The sequence below is a fragment of the Phalacrocorax carbo genome, chromosome 6 (assembly GCF_963921805.1).
Source record: "Phalacrocorax carbo chromosome 6, bPhaCar2.1, whole genome shotgun sequence".
NCBI classification, from domain to species: domain Eukaryota; kingdom Metazoa; phylum Chordata; class Aves; order Suliformes; family Phalacrocoracidae; genus Phalacrocorax; species Phalacrocorax carbo.
Window position 1 is genome coordinate 54,369,305 of NC_087518.1, and position 16,244 is coordinate 54,385,548.

The window sequence follows — 16,244 nt, forward strand, 5'->3', positions numbered from 1 at the left end:
TTCTCCATAAACTGCAATCTTGTCTTTTCCCACTACGTTATCTTTTCTTTTTCTTAGTTATCTTGGATGGAGGGCCTAACAGATTCAGTATTGGATGCTAAAATAATTGTTGCATCTATGACATAGCCTTTCCTTATCAGACGTGTTTCAAAATGAAGGGTAGAAGTGGGAAGAATGCACAGTGCATGGACAGCATATTCTGAAGCGTGACAGATACACCATTGAATCTGCGTGATTCTTCAGCAACACCAAAGACACTGATTGGCACTAAAAAAGGGGGAGGGAGAAGACACATGACAGGTCACCAAGTTCAATCGAATATATTACAGAAACTGGGAACAAACGACAAGGAATCTCTCAAGTCTAGTCTTCTAATTGCACAGGCAACCAGGTGAGGTGACTTCTTTAATAAAAGAATCATTCTCCATTAAGAGGCAGTTAATATTTTTTTACCCCTACTACAGCTATTGGGAGTCTGGAAAACTCACTTTTCTGATGGTTGGAATAATCTCTGCATTTCCTATCCAAGCATGAGCTGCTTTTCCATTTGTCAGCCTTGTCCTATAGCTTCCAGCCTGGTGTCTAATAAATACATTTATAGACATCAGCCATATCCCCTTTCAGCTTTTTGCTTAGCCAGACAGAAGCAGCAAAGCATTTCACTCTCCTCCCTGAGCGGTGGCTCTCCTGCCTGCCAGCAGTTGCAGTTGCACCTCTCTGCAGTTATTCCAGTTTTAGCATATTTTCTTGACTCCAAGTGACAAAAACTGTGCACACAATTTCAGAAAAAAAACCACACTCTCAGGCCTGTGGATGGAATAAATACTTTTTTTTTTTAAATAGTAGGAAAATATAATACCATATTTTATGTGGGTGTAGAAAATATTTGGTACATGTATGTTATGTAATAATAAAACCCCACTGGATCTTCTTTTGTAATGACTTTGTTTCCTAGCTTAATCGAAACTATAGATTTCGTACTTCTCTTTATGCTTGGATCTTAAAAAAAGATTGATCCCAAGACTGATTTTTGAGGATTCCTGCTAGCAAACTTCCTGCAGTTTGATGCTGCTGCTTTCAATACCACCTGTTGCCATCTATCCATTAGACAATCTCTTATCCACTTTACAACTCTTCTCCTAATCCCCCGTTTCCTATGTGATGCTGTATCATATGCAGCACAGATATAGATAAGATGTATCACAAATCCTTTGTCTAGAAAATCAGTTATCTTATTAAAGAGAGAGAACAAATTCACTTGGCACGATCTATCTTTAGTAAATCCTTTTTGTATGTTATCCCATTTTCTATTTACCTCCCTGTCTTCAATTATTTTTTCCTTCAAAATTTCTTCTAAAGCAACTGAGGTCAAACTAATGGGTTTGTAGCTGCATAGGTCTCCCTTTTAGAAATGGATAATACATTTGCTATTCTCCAGTCAGCCAGTATCATGTCTAAGCTGCTTCCTACCAGGTTTGGGATTTCATGTTCCCTTTCTTGTCAGAATTGTGGAATGGATTTTATTTGATATCTCTCCCTGGCCTGAATGTACTGTGCTTTTAGCTTTGCTTCCAGTTTGGTAATTCTATCATTATGGCTTCTTTCCCATTATTTATCCCATTTCCTCTCTGCTGAATACTACTGAAAAGATAAACAAAGTAGTCACTTAGTTTTTAATTGTAGATAGATTTTCTTCATTCCCATTGGTACCCCCTTGTATTGAAGTCCCATGTTTTATTTGGTCTCATTTTATCTGCCTGAAGATTGTTTTGCTGTTTGTTTCAGCATTCCTTCCAAATTGTAGTTCAGTTTGACATTTTTTTCTTTACCTTATATTTTGACCTCTAAAACACATCTGTCTCTGCTGATACGTCGTTCTGTTTCCCCCCTTGTCCCGCATATGTCTAATAATCTTCTTGAAGGAGTTCTTCATTTGCATGGAATGGCTTGACCACTTTCCCATGCATTCTCTCCCCTCCACCACCTACACATTCCACATAGGTTTAGCACCTTTGATTTGAAGTAATTCCAAGGCTCTTCCACATTCAAGGTCTTGACTAGATCAGCCAATTTGATTTCACTAACAAGCCACTTTAGGTTATCAAAATTTGCCCTTCGAGCTATAAAGCCTTATTTTTACTGATTGTTTCATTTCATTTAAATGAGCTTAACTCATGATCAGTTTTTGGACCAGTCTTCTCATTGTATCTGTATTGTTTATTAAAACAAAGACAGTAATAGTTTCATCTCTTACTCTTACTCCTTGGTAAACATATGCATTAATTTGGCCCAAAAATACTCTATTTGATGAATGCTGTCCTTTATTATTTATTTTTGAGCTATCAGATTATTAGAAGGTAGTTAAAAAAAGTTATGCTTTCTTCATATCTTTCTTGGGTAGCATGTCCACTTCAATACCTTGGTCCCAATATATATTTTTACTTTCACTTTCCTGATCATCCAGTGGTATTTCCTTAACAATAGCTCAATTTTCATTGACAAAATTTTCTTCTTCTTTTGTACAGTAAGAAAGCATGACGATGGCATGAACCCCTGCCAAGGTTTACTTGTATTTCTTAAGGAACTTTTTTAACAATGTGGTTCTCAGTCCCAATTGTTTCCATGGATGTAGAGCCAGATACTGTTCCCATGAGCCTTCACTTTTTAGGCATTATTCTTCTACCTAAAATGAAATGATTTAGTGTAATCATCTTTAATTTATTCCAGTGGGAATCTCATTGCGTCATTTGCACACTGTGAAGAAAATTAAATTTAAAAAAAAGAATATCTTCTCTGTTCCTAGCAGAATCCTTTTTTCTTTCCCACCCACATCCCACATCCTCCTTCTTGGGAAATGACCTCACATCCTGTTCTGTGGAATTGATCTAGTGGTAACTTAGTTGTTTAACACAGGCTCCCAGTTCATGTAGACACAATTTTTTCTCTTAGTCCACTTAACCTTCTGTTTACAGGCGATCCTGCCTTTTGTTCTTTCTCCCTCACAAAGTTCTTTACCATTCTCATTCCCCTTTAGATTCCAGTTTCCTACATTTTTATTTTTTTTTTGTGGAATTAACTTTTCAACTTTCTTCCTACCTTCTGTTTTGATTTTGCCTGTTGTATTTTTTCAGTATCCCAGATGGCAAGCATATTCTTTAGCATTCCTCTGTTTCCCAGACTGTTCCGACTGTTCTTTTTGTTGCAGGCTTCCCTGACTCACCAGTCTCCTCTGAGCTATCTCTTATACGACCTCTCACTCAACAATTGTCTGTAAATCCCCAGTTGCCCATTCAGTTTGCTTTTTCTTACACCATTTCCTCAAATCCACGTCTTCATTCAACATTGCCTCCAGGCACATCTCTGGTAAGATCTTCTCTTCATGAACTTTAGCAGATGACACTTCAGGCACACACATCTTTCCAGAGAACAAGATACATCCCACAGCTTCTGCATCCGGTTCATATTGACCCTGCAATTTGTCTTATACCCTCCATGGCTGTCTCAATTCCTTACATAGTCATTTCCTCTTACCTGTACTTTTAAGGTGAAAATCCCTCTCATTGATCGCTATTTCTTTCTTTTTCCAGGCTTCCCTGCTGCCAGTGACATACAGATTGGTGGGACTGAATAGTTATGCCATTATCAGCTTGGCATACTGCAGGACTGAGGAGTGTATTGCAGGGTGCAGAGTAATAGGAGCAAATTTGGTTCACAGTCCATCTTTTTCAAAGCCATCTATCAGTCAGGAGGCTGCTTTCCACAGCTATCATATTTAGGTTTGATATTGAGACTAGACTTCTGAGTGCCCTGCTGGAGTCAACTTAATCTGTGATTAGTTGGTGAGTGGTCACTGGAAAAAGAACAAGCAAGAAAATAAAAAATAACATTTGGGGTTCAACGTACAAGTGAAATATGACCAAAGAACGTGGTTGAGAAGCTCTGGAGAGTGCACAGGGAAGGATGAAATTTCAGTTAGGTTAAATATTATCTGGGTAAATATTCAGATCTACAGAGTCTAGCTGAAGGATCCTCCCCTTCTCATACTAAAATAATCAAACACCCAAACCTTCTCCAGTGAACCAAGAGCATTCTCAGAGGAAGCACATTATGGGGCTCAGGCAGACACCAATAACTGTGTCACATAGCATTTATTAGAAAATCCAAATATATTCTCCACTACTTTGTCCAATATATATGTAATCATTTATCTGCAGCAAATTTTACTGTAAATGTGATTATTTCCAAGAAGCAATTTCTCATGACTAGATTAAGTATAGTACTTACCATATATTCTGTTCAGATAGAGGCATCATTCTGGAACCTGTGTTACACGGAAATGTTGGGATCCCACAAAAAGGACTCTTAGGGCTTTACCCCAGAAATATGGATTGGGAACGGGAACACAACAGACTCATGGTGGACTCTGCTTTTTCTGCAGATGAGCTGGAGACAGAATTTTGCCCTGTTTGTCTTTGCAGTCAATTTCATTCTGTTCATCTCTGAACAAGCAATATTTTACAGTAAGACATGCTTCTTACAAGACAAAATTCAACTGTTTTAACTGTTAATATTGGACATTTTGTCCCACCAAATCTCACCAAATAATAATTCCCAAGGAATGTTAATTGCACCCATTCCTATTTTCAGCCGGTGACCAAAGGACACGTGCCAAGCCATTCCGCTAGCTTTCCACGACTTTTGGTCTAATTTCTGAGCAGAATAAATATGTGTAGAGGTTCACAAAATTCTATACCATGGTGAAAAATAACTTATCTGAAGTACTGTAAACAAAAGAAACAAAGTTTAGTTCAGGTTCCTCTTGGATCGTATTCAGGTTCAAGAGGGTTGAACATATTCTCGTATTTCTCTAATCAGCTTAAGTACTGCATTTAAATCAAATCAGGAATGTGCAACAGGTAATGTTTGTGGTATTTATGGTAATAAGGGAGAAATTCTGAAGTGGTTGAATGCAAATTTTTTGTATCTCTTTTGTCTTGATAGATTTTTAGATAATGTTAAAAAGACTGGCTGGAGCACACACCATCATCCTGTTAGTGATCCTCCTGCACAGGAGTGCTTTCAGTGCTGCCTTAACTATTTTAAAGACACCTGCACACTCGCAAATAATAAATCCATCAAGGCACACTTGAAAATATCCCATCTCCATTTGTACAAGTTACTCTGTTCAAAATACTTCCGTATTTAAAATTATTTAGCGGGGTTTACCAGATTTGTAATAATTTGAGGCTTGCAATATAAAACCCTAGCTGCATGACAGACTGAGTTATTAAGTGTTTATGGAAATCTGATCAAATGGACCATCAGGAGGTGGGGGGAGGGGGGGGGCTGCTTTAAACTCGACCATAATGACAGCTTTCCTCATCTTACAACTGCGACATGAAGAGGGAGCTGTAGCTCTTCTGAGACACAGCTTTGCCTCAACCAGCGTACCCAGCCAAGCGCCCCGATCTCCTCTCTCCTTCCTCGCTCTCCTCCGCTCCCCTCTCTCCTTCACTCACTCACTTACTCTTCCTTTTTTTTTCTTCTTCTTCTGTTTCTTTTTTTTTTTTATCCCGGTGCCCCTGTGCCAGTTAATTTATATGTATCTGTTCAAGTGGAGATAATCCATGCAAATCAGAGGCTCTGGCTCCCAGTGCTTGATTCACAAAGAGAACTCAGCTTCAGGAGGTCACTCGTTCACAGCTGCTCCTCCCATTATATTTTTCCCTTATTGCAGAACTGCTGCATGTATACAGTGACTGAAAGGACTCAATTTACTGCAACTGCTGCCTGGTTTTACTTACAACTTTCTTTAAAAGGGGACTTACCTTCTATCAGTCTTACTAAGGTAGGAAGTCTGATTCTTCTAAAGACATGTAATGCCTCCAGTGTTTGCTCATTATCAGATCCCACTATAATGATGCATATTGTTGTCAGAATTAGGTCCTAATAGAATTGTGCCAGGTGCCTGATGCTTTTGTTACTTGCGTGTATAGGTGCAACTGTTTAAATGGCTGTTTTACTGTTTATTTAGCCAGCTATGTATCCCCCGCCCCCCTCCCCCCCCCCTCCCCCCCCGTTTTCTTTTCCTTTTCATAATGGCAGGTAGGATCTTAGCACAGAAGCTTTCTAATCTACAAACGTACTCTTCAGTCAAGTTTGTATTTTCTTTTAAAAATATTTCTAATGTCTATGTAAGTTAATGCAGTGCTCTGTACCCCCCAAAGGAAAACAGTATCAAGAAAGCTTTCTGCCCTGAAACCTTATTAAGGTGCTATCTTTGGAGCAGAACAAACTATTGAAAGGTTTTAAACAAAAATAAAAAAAGGTCACCTTTTACTTTGCAGTGCTGTAAACAAGGAAACTCCAGGCCCCACTGCAAATGGGCCTGTCATAAATTTAGACCACAAGATAAACATATCGTTAATAGAATTGCCAGCAGAAGTGGTGAAATGGAGCCCTCACAGTTCTCTGTTAATATCTATTGTTTAGAAAGGTTGGACAGGCAGCTCTTGCTTCGCGAAGTACAACTCAGAAACAACTACTTGGATATAATTCTTAAAGAACTCCTTAAGAAAAGGCAAGTCAGGCACTACTTCATTAGTTACATTCTAACTTTGAGCACACATCACAGAAAATACTGAACCAATGCAGCTGACAGCACACACTGGTTTTATGAAAGCAGACAGTAAATCCTGCATTTATTTATTTATATTTCTTTGAATTTGTTGTCAGAATTCAGGGATGCAAATAATTACAATAACTATAAAAACAACTTCGGATGCGTTAAAATGCAAATAACGGATTTGAAGAGAAATGCATTGAAAAAACTAGAATTATTCTGGCTTACGCTTGTCCCACCATAAAGTTCTGGTTTGTTGTCTTGCACAGCTGGAGTTAAGAAATGACAATTATTAGATCTGGAGCCACCCTGCCTTTTTATAAACTTACTATCTAAGACACCCAGGTTAATCAAATAACAGTTCTGTGAAGCTCTGGACAGAGTTTAAACCAAAAATTTAGTTGACCAGACAGAGAGAGGTATAGATATTCCCAAACATACCCTAATTTCTTCAAGAACACTACAGGCATGCATTTACCATTTTACTCTTCTGGATGGGATATTTTTAGTTAGTGTGTTTCAGGAAAGAGTACTTCCTCACTATATTAAGTATTTCAGTGCCTGAAATGCGCATCTTTTCTCTTTGATATACAGTCTGCTTTTTGAAAAAAATGCATTCTGATGTTGGAGTACAGTACAAACCTAGAGAGCTTTGTCATTGTTAGCATAAAGAAGACATCTACACAAGTATTACTGTGCAGAGAGCAATCTTTCTTTCTCTGGCATTTGTTAGGTTACTGTACATAGAATTTAGCAGATAAATATCTTTGCTTCATGGCATTTTGGAGATCCTATTGGTATGCAGGTTACCCTGTGAGGATGGCAACTGAAAAAAGAAATATGTTTTATAGCAGTGTGTAATAAAAGCCCTTCACAATGATGTAAGTGGAGTCTGACCTTTCTTTCTTATCCTGTAATTAGAATTTTTATTAACTCTTTCAAGTGCTGAGTTTTTTGAGTAAATTGATGTTACTTAGGGAGAACAAGTGTGTATTTCTGATATGTGAGTTTAAAAGTAAGATTTTAGAATCCTTTTTAGGCAGAGAAAAAGAAATATATTCTTCCCAGCAACTTGCTCCACACAAAGCAATTTCGATTTATAGAAAAGAGAGATTTGATACAGGCATCCTGCCTCCCCCTAGAAGAAAGAAAAGGAAAAAAAGGAAAAAAAAGGAAAAAGGGCATTTCTAAAAAAGACTTCTTTCATTCTGCAAAAGAGGAGCAGAATGGATTTTAGAGAAGAGAGATGAACTTAAGGAAAGACATTAAGGATCTTTTGTGTGACTGAATTTCTGGCCAGGATAAAGTTGGGAAGTAAAGGTGATCCCTGTGGAGTTCAGCAATATACAGACATGAGATTAGATGACTCACCACTGGAGATATGAAAAAGGGAGAAAAAGGCCTTTCTGAGGAAGATTTTTTGTAAGTGGATTAAAATATTGTTGCAGCAGACAGTTATTTCCTGCTTCCTTTCCACCCAATGACCAGTATCTTACAGGGGCAAAAGTGTTCCTTAGTGAGTAGGCAGCAGCATTTAATACAGTTACTTCCAAATCATGTACTCAATTCTCTTTGTAAGTTCACCAGGTTTACCTGGCATAAGTCAGTTTAATTCCTTGATACACTGAAATAAATTAGAAGAAATCAGGTGTTTACATTATTGAGGCCTCTGAATGCATTGTCAGTAAACTCTCACCTTTGTGTTTGATTTCAGGCTAGTTTTTACTACACAGTTTTCTAAACAAGATTGTCAGTGTCCTTCTATGGCCAGTCCCTTTTCCCTATTGGTATGGTTTCTTCCTCTGCCTCTGCAAACTTGTCATTGCTATAGTAACTCAGTCAAACATCTCTTCAAGATAAGTTACCTGATACTCTGCTGTAGCATGCCTCGCAGCAGAATCTATAGGATGCAGTAAAGCTTGTAGCTGTATATAACGCAGGGCTCTTACTCCCATCAAGCTCTTTTATGCTGGTTTTACAGAAGACACTTAAAAAGATAAATTATCATCTTAAAAGGATGCTATAGAGATTGTTAATAAGTTCCATCCAACTTCTTAAAAGCCTTAGTTGTTTTCAGCTCTAAGCAGGTACATTTGCTAAACTATACCTTAAAAAACATTCTACAGAAGGAAGAAAATTTGGGAATCCTAAAAAGTAAGTTGTAGAGCCTTTGAGAAATTATGTACAGCTATAAATGGGAAATCTAATTGTCAACAAAGACCTCGGTCAATGATTTGTCATTAGTATTTTCTAAAATTACAAAGAAAGAATACATTCCCCACAGCTTCTCATCAAATTGCATATACAATTATATCATATTCCCTTTTTTTTTTATCATTGCCTTGTACTGTAGAGTAGATTATTAAAACGTAACATTGCAGAACACAGACCTTGCATCTCTTTTGCAGATGAAGCGTGCTTATACCTCTAGGGGTTAAAAGCTGAATCAGATCCGTAACTTGCCCACTGACAGCCTTTGAAGTTGCTCCTTCCTTATTTATTTATTTATTTATTTTGGTCTAAAGCTTTAGATTGACATCCTTTTATATGTTTGGAATTCTTCAGCAGTTGCAAAATGTTTGGTAATGACTGAAATTAACCTGAGGCTTTATATATCCATCTTCCCCAAGAACTGCACTGAAGCTTTAGAAACAGTTGAGAATTTTAGGCAAACTATTCTCATGAGAATGTTTCATTTTTCTGTCCTATCACACTCCCTTTATAATTTCTAGAGGTGTTTTAAGTCAAGTTAGACCATTTTTCTTCCCTCTCTCCCCAATACTTGTTCTGGGGAGTCGACATGAAAATTTTCACAGATGAAATACACCAAAAGGGGGGGAGATAAAAAGAAAATAAGTGGAGTGGAAATGAATCTTTAAATGGCAAGTCTGTGAAACATTGAACATGGTTATCTGACGTTATGTCAGAGAGTGTTATCTCTTGAGGAGAAATGAGCAAGAGCAGTCAGTCCACACAGGAAAAGTAATTGTTGCTTTACTTCTGTCTGTTTATTTGGGATAGCTTGAACTGTCTCCCACTTTTTTATTTCTCTCAGTGTGAAAAGACTAACTATTAGGAATGCAGCCAGTAGGCATCTGACTCAAAAGCAATGCTCATTTGACCTTTGGACACAAAATATCTAATGCAAACGAAAATCTACACAACCTCAAACATCTCTAAGTACAAGAAATATGCAGGATGTGGGTCAGTAGAAATTCAACACTTTTAGAAATAAAAATAAAATAACCTCCAAAATCACTTGGTTAGATTAGCATTTATTTCTCCATTCCACATCAGAGTTTCAGATGCTGAGGTTTTGTCCAGTGTACCTGAGGCAAAGGATCTGTGGCAAAATTCTGTTAGTTTTAACAATGGCAACTGAAATGTTAGGGAGAAGAATAAAGGGAAAAGGGAGGGCAAGAGGTGCTTGACCAATACATATGTATTTCTCAAAGGTTAGGTTTTATAAGAGAAAAAGAGTACATAGGAATTAAGATGTATTTAAAGTCTGTGTGATGCTGCTACTTACTTATTTAAAGGTTACATTTGTCGTGTAAGGGACTTCATCCTTCTCACTGCTTTAATTCTGCCAGTTGGGTTGGGGGGTGAGTTCACCTTAGGAGGAACGTTACGTGATAATGCATGAGTGGGAATGGATAAAAATTAATCCCTCAGCAACTAGCCACTATTTCTTACTTTCCTTCCTACCAAGTTATGAAGGAGGAAGGCAGAAGAGGCAAAATGCATCCCATGTGAGACAAAGGACTGAAAGAGGGATGCAGGTTCTATCTCTGGAGAAACAAAGCTAGTCACAAGAGTCCACTGGAGCCAGGACTTTGCTATCTGACTTGCCCCTACAGAATAGCCTGTGACTTAGAAATTGCACTCTGAGGAAGAGGATGAAATACTTGTTAAAGTCAAGTAACAGCCCCCCATGCAATTTCTGTTCCTTAGCTTTTGTGCTAGCTGTGTTGGGTAAGTTCATGGAATGGTAATAGTAAAATGTTAATTGACAATCTAAAATTTAAAAAGGGAAGAATTTTCAGAATTTGCTTCAACAAAACCAAGGGTATTTAATTCCCATCACCTTTACAGCTGAGACAAGAATGATTTACTTGGAGGATACAGGGGAGGTATCTTAAGTTTTTCTTACTAAAACTTCATTGTCGATGTTGGGTCCAAACTTGGTCACTGCAGAAGCAGACAGCTGAGTGAGCAGGCAGCTCGGAAGGGGGATCCACAGGCACCCCATGTGTAAGTGACCTTGTTCCACATTTCCTGCAGGTCACAGAACTGGCCTGCACCAACCTTCTCCATAGTTTCAGTAGCTTCTGCACTTCCTGACCAGTGAGTTATGTGTAACCTCGTGTCTCCTTTTCCAGGGGAGGGAGGGATGGTCCGCAGAGGGATGCCTGAATGTTAAAGAAGATAAATGTTGAGCTTGCCAGAAAATTACGCAGGCAACGCTCAATATCATTGGTCTTCCAAAGTCCAGCAGCCAGCCTCAAAAATATGTCTATAAATGGCAAGATCAGAAGCGTTTCACAAATGTGTGTTATGTGGTTATTTTTTATGTGGAGCAGGCAGGACAGACAGACAGACACAGAAGAGTATTGAGGCAATATGAGGGGCAGCCAAGGACATTATAAAAGTCTGCTTCAAAGTACAAGACACAGTTTACAGCCAGAACATTTGGGTTTAATTTATTTAGAAATTACATTAGTAGAATGTGAAAAACTAAATACAGCATGGCATTTCTGGGGATCTTCCCTGCCTCGTTTGGCATGTATCTTTCCTCTAACGTTCCGGGCTCTCCCTTGGGCTTCCCTCTATCCCCCCAAAAAATCCACCAAAAGTGTATCATAAAACCTGTTTAATTTCCTACAAAAGATTATACTAAGTGTGCTTTTAATGTAATGATGTCAGCGGCGGATGATAACATGTATTAGGTAGTGCAAACTGCTGATTATCTGTCAGGATAAATCTGTTTATTTCAGAAATGGCAGTCTGACAACCCCCTGTTGTTAATCATGAAAGTACATGCTAATGCCAGGTACTGTTTGGTTGGAGTCTCTCAGAGGAATGCGTGCGTTAGATTTTCTCTTTGACAGTCTTTACACTGCGATTTGCAAATTTTCTTTATATATACATTTTTTTTTTACATATATTTTTTTAAGAGAGAGCTAAAGCAGAGCCACTGATCTACATTTTATGTTCACAACAATTCAGAGGAAGGAATGACTTGTGAAAAGAGACAGTGGATTATAGGATTACACAGCGGTTCAGACTGTGCCCATTGCTGGGTTCATCTTTAGTAATTTCTGTGCAGACCTATTAGTGATGAACAGAAAAAAGCATAAGAAAAGTTAGGGAGTTCTTTTTCCCCAGGATTCACTCCTTTTATATTTGTTTATTTATTTTTCAGCATTTACAGCAGATTCTAATTATATCCTGAACTAAAAAGACCATCTCCAGATGATGCTCCTACCATTCCTCTTTAATGAGATAAATGGCGAAGTGAACCAGCCAGCTTTTATAATGTTGTGAATTTGACCCAGCTTTTGTGTTGTAGAAAATGAATATTATGTATTTTGAGTGAAACAGGAATGGAATACTGAGGTAGAGTTTGCCAAATCTTAGGTGAATAGGTATTTTGCCTGACTTTATTGCATTTTGATCATTTCATGAATGCCGCAAAATGCTGACTAGCATAATAAAAATTGATATTTATATTGACATTTCAGGATTCTAAATAGAAGCTGTGAAAATCTAAACAGACTTTGGTATCTCCACAGCTGTTCCTTCAAATCCATCTGAGTTCTGGCTAATTCATTTTTTCTACCCACATACCCTCAATTGGCCCTAATATAAACATCTCTCTCTACAGCAATTTCTCCCCGGAAGATTATGCACATCTTCATCTTAATTCAGAATTTACATGCGTACTTTGCATATTTTTGCATCAGTATGTGTGTTTTAAATTAGATAAAGGTCACTGTCATTCATAATCAAGAAGAAGGTGTATAAAAGGTCAGGATTCAATAAAAAAACCTGATTAGATGTAGAGGTTTGTTCGTATGATTCAGTATATCATTGGATAAGTGGAAATCATGAGTCAACAAATTAACCTTGGTATAATGGGTTACTTGCTTCATTAGGATCAGAAATGAGATTCACAATTTTTTTTCCAGTGCACTCCTTGTTTGTCTCTGTAATAAGAAGAAATACTGTGGTGTTGATAGGTACACAACTGAGTATTTTTATAATTTCTCTTGCTTAAAATGCAATACAAATGGCAATTCTTGTGTTAAAAAAGGAACTGAGGCACCAAATACATTTGCTATGTATATAAATATCGATGAAATGAAAATTATCGACTGTAAAAATAAGCTAATTTAAAATAATGGCATATATTTTTTATACAAGTTTTATCTTAAGCATATTAAACAACCGGTGATAAGTCAGGCTCTCAAGGTCTAGCATTAAGAGGAGATCCAGATGCAAATGAGCGTGAACTAAAAGCAAGGATAAACCTGCACTCCACATATTGGTTCTGCCACCAACTTTCCACATGTTCTTGGGCAAACCACCTGCATTGACTATGCCTCCACTTCCATCTGCCATACAGGAAAAACAGTAACAGTGCTTATACTGCAGGACCATTTCTGTTTCCGCAGACATGGATTTACCAGGAGGTCTAAGGAGATGTTAGGCTTTTCACCACTGCCCTGTTCCATACACCGTATTCCTGGTCACTTATTGCAGTCAAAATGGCAGGGCTGTGGACCTCTGCACATGAAAACATCTGAGGATTTTCAGTAATATTCTCCAGGATAGATGGGAAATATCAGAAGTCCTTATTTAGGAGTCCATATTTACAAAATAATCTGTCCTAGGAAAGACAGCATCATTAATACAAGATGATCATACCATATACTCAACTTCAGACTGTACAAACTTGGTGCAGTTTTCATGATTCCACTGTAAACTTTTCAAAAGAGATTATTTATGGGGTTCGGGTGGGCTTGGGGGTTAGTTTTGGGTGGGGATTTTTTGGCTGGAAAGTGCTGCAGCTATTTCAGCCTGTACCATAGCAGAAAAGTCTGTAAGAAAAGCGACATTACAATTAAAATAGTTATACATGTCAATGTTTCAGACATTGTGTATTTCTTTAAGCTTTCTTCGCGTCTGCGTAGAATAAATATCAAGTTACTACTTGTTCACTTTTTTTCCCTTGGGCAGCATTCTGTACCTATTAAATCCTAAGTATGAAAGAAAATTAGACTTGCTTGTTACCACTATAAACTTACACCCAATGGTTTTCAAATAACATGTAGGTAATCTCTCTTCTGTAAACATAGAGACTTCGGGTTGCTCATAATTAAAGCTGCAAGCATCACAATTTAAGCTGACTCTTTTCTGATGTTCATATGCCTCATTCTGTCCCAAAATGTAGTGGAAAGAAAATACACTGAACCATGGTAAACTTTCCTTATTTACAATATTGTTTGGATTTTATGCCGGTTTAGTACAGCTATAACATTAGTCCATTATTTTATTCTTTCAAGGTCAGTTGGGTATGAGCAGGACTTTCCAATGGAGCTTTAGCAAGTGAGATTGTTGTGTCTCTTCCTGATCATTAAAAGGATCAAACAACTTTTTGTAATAACCAGGCTTAGATTACTGTAACTCTCAGCTTCTACCTCTCCGCTGTTTCACAGGTTTATAGGCCAGAGCTTTTTGACTAGTGCCCACCTTACTGAGTTACACTGGAAACAAACTCCTGATGTATGCTGACCTTGGAAGTGCCAAGCTACAGAACCAACACAGGAGCGCCTGGATGGTGTACCTCCGTGAGCGTGCACATGAATTTGGAGTGCGCTTGTAAAGCAAATTTCCTCATCCTCCCAAAGTGCAGATTTTTGGCCCACATCCAAAAATAGGCTTATTTCTTCTGGATATCACTAAGCTAATGGACGTGTTTCAGGAGTGACCTGAAGGGATTTGACCAGTCACGGGCATTTAGACCACACAACCAAGCTAGACGTAACCCAAATTAAAATGCCATGAAATACGCGTTACACGTATGTTGGGTTCTCAGTGTTTGATGATTCACACTACAAACACTTCTGTTGAGTGGCAGTACTTATGAAGTTAGACATAACCTGAGACATACCTACATAGAGAGTTGGCACTACTCAGAATTCACCAGCTCTAACCCTTATTTCAATTTTAGGGAGTCATAGTGTGTCCAAGTCATCACCTCTTGGGTCTTGCTGCAGACATAATATAAAAGGGAACTTTGGCCACCTCATCAAAGCTAGGAGGTCATACAGATCAAGGAACACCCTTTCTGTACTGTGGCCATCTCCTGTGACTGTCAGCTATTGAGGAAGATGCTCCTCATAGTCTCTCTTCTCTCAGTAACACAGTACTCTCTCAGTTGCACAGTAGCAACCAGAATTGGGTCCTATGTATATAGAAAGAAGAACTCCTCATGCTCCACTGAAGCTGAGGATGTGACCTCAGGACACCGGACAGGACAATCTGGTGCATAACTTCTAAGAAGTGTAAAGAAAGGTAAACCATAGGGGTTTTGTAGATGATAACACCACTATTCCAGTCAGTTTTGTGAGGGCTTTCTCTGTAACGTGGTAGGAGGTAACGTGCAAGTGGGTGAGGAGTTCATGTAAAATGAGCAGACTTCTTCAGCATCCTCTCCCTGAAGCAATGTAGTATCAGCTATTTTTGCAGTTAGGCTGCTCTGGGAGGAAGGGACGTCTCTCTTCTTCTTGCAGTATCTCATACAAATCTTTAGACACTAATAGCATGCAATGGTTCCTGCCCACACCAACTCACGTTATCTGTGTCGATCTATCATAGTGCAAGAGATTTGTTTAGCCCGTAGTGTCTGAGCTGTAATCTCTGCAAAGACAAGGTGTTGGAAATCAAGAATCTCCTAGTTCCAACAGTGGTTTGTAAGGTACCTTTGGAAAAGTCACCTAGGTGAATTTTTCCAAACTTAAAGTTATGAATTTAAATTTAATGTTTAAGCATCTAAATTAGTGGTCTGATTTTAATGTGTGCTGACACTCACATTTTCAATCGACTTCAAAGGGAGTTGTGAGCGCTCAGAAGTCTAAACCTATGAAAATCAAGCCAGTTAGACACTCAAACTTGAAAGGTTTCTCCCATACCATTATTGTTATTTGCATTACTTTAGCAGCTCGAAACCCCAGTTATAGGACTAAAGTGCCAGGCACTGTATTTTATATATCTTTTTTTTTTTCGTGATTTCTTTATGTGTAAAACCTGGCACACAAGGATGTTGTGATGATTGTTTGGTTAATATTTGTATATAGCTTTGAAAAATAAATGCTTTATAAACACAGAATATAATTATTAATGGAAGAAAATGATGTTCCTATTATTTATTCCTTTCTGAAATAAGTTCCCTGAATTTTGAACCTATCCATAAGAACTAGAGCTGATTCTGCATGCAGAATACATACAATAAAATATAGGGGCCAAACTCATAATTTGCTGTTAAAATACATGCTATACCTGTAGTGGTTTGAATAGTATATGGAAATTAAACAGTTGTATGCTGTGTTTAATTTGA

General features: G+C 38.0%; 1 long non-coding RNA gene across 1 annotated transcript; it reads left to right on the top strand.

Moving 5' to 3' along the window:
- The first annotated feature begins 5,305 nt into the window (after positions 1-5,305).
- Positions 5,306-13,616, top strand: LOC135314102 (uncharacterized). The gene is made up of 3 exons (XR_010373577.1): positions 5,306-5,848; positions 10,907-10,969; positions 12,048-13,616. It is a non-coding gene; the product is annotated as an uncharacterized LOC135314102 (long non-coding RNA).
- Positions 13,617-16,244: the final 2,628 nt, after the last annotated feature.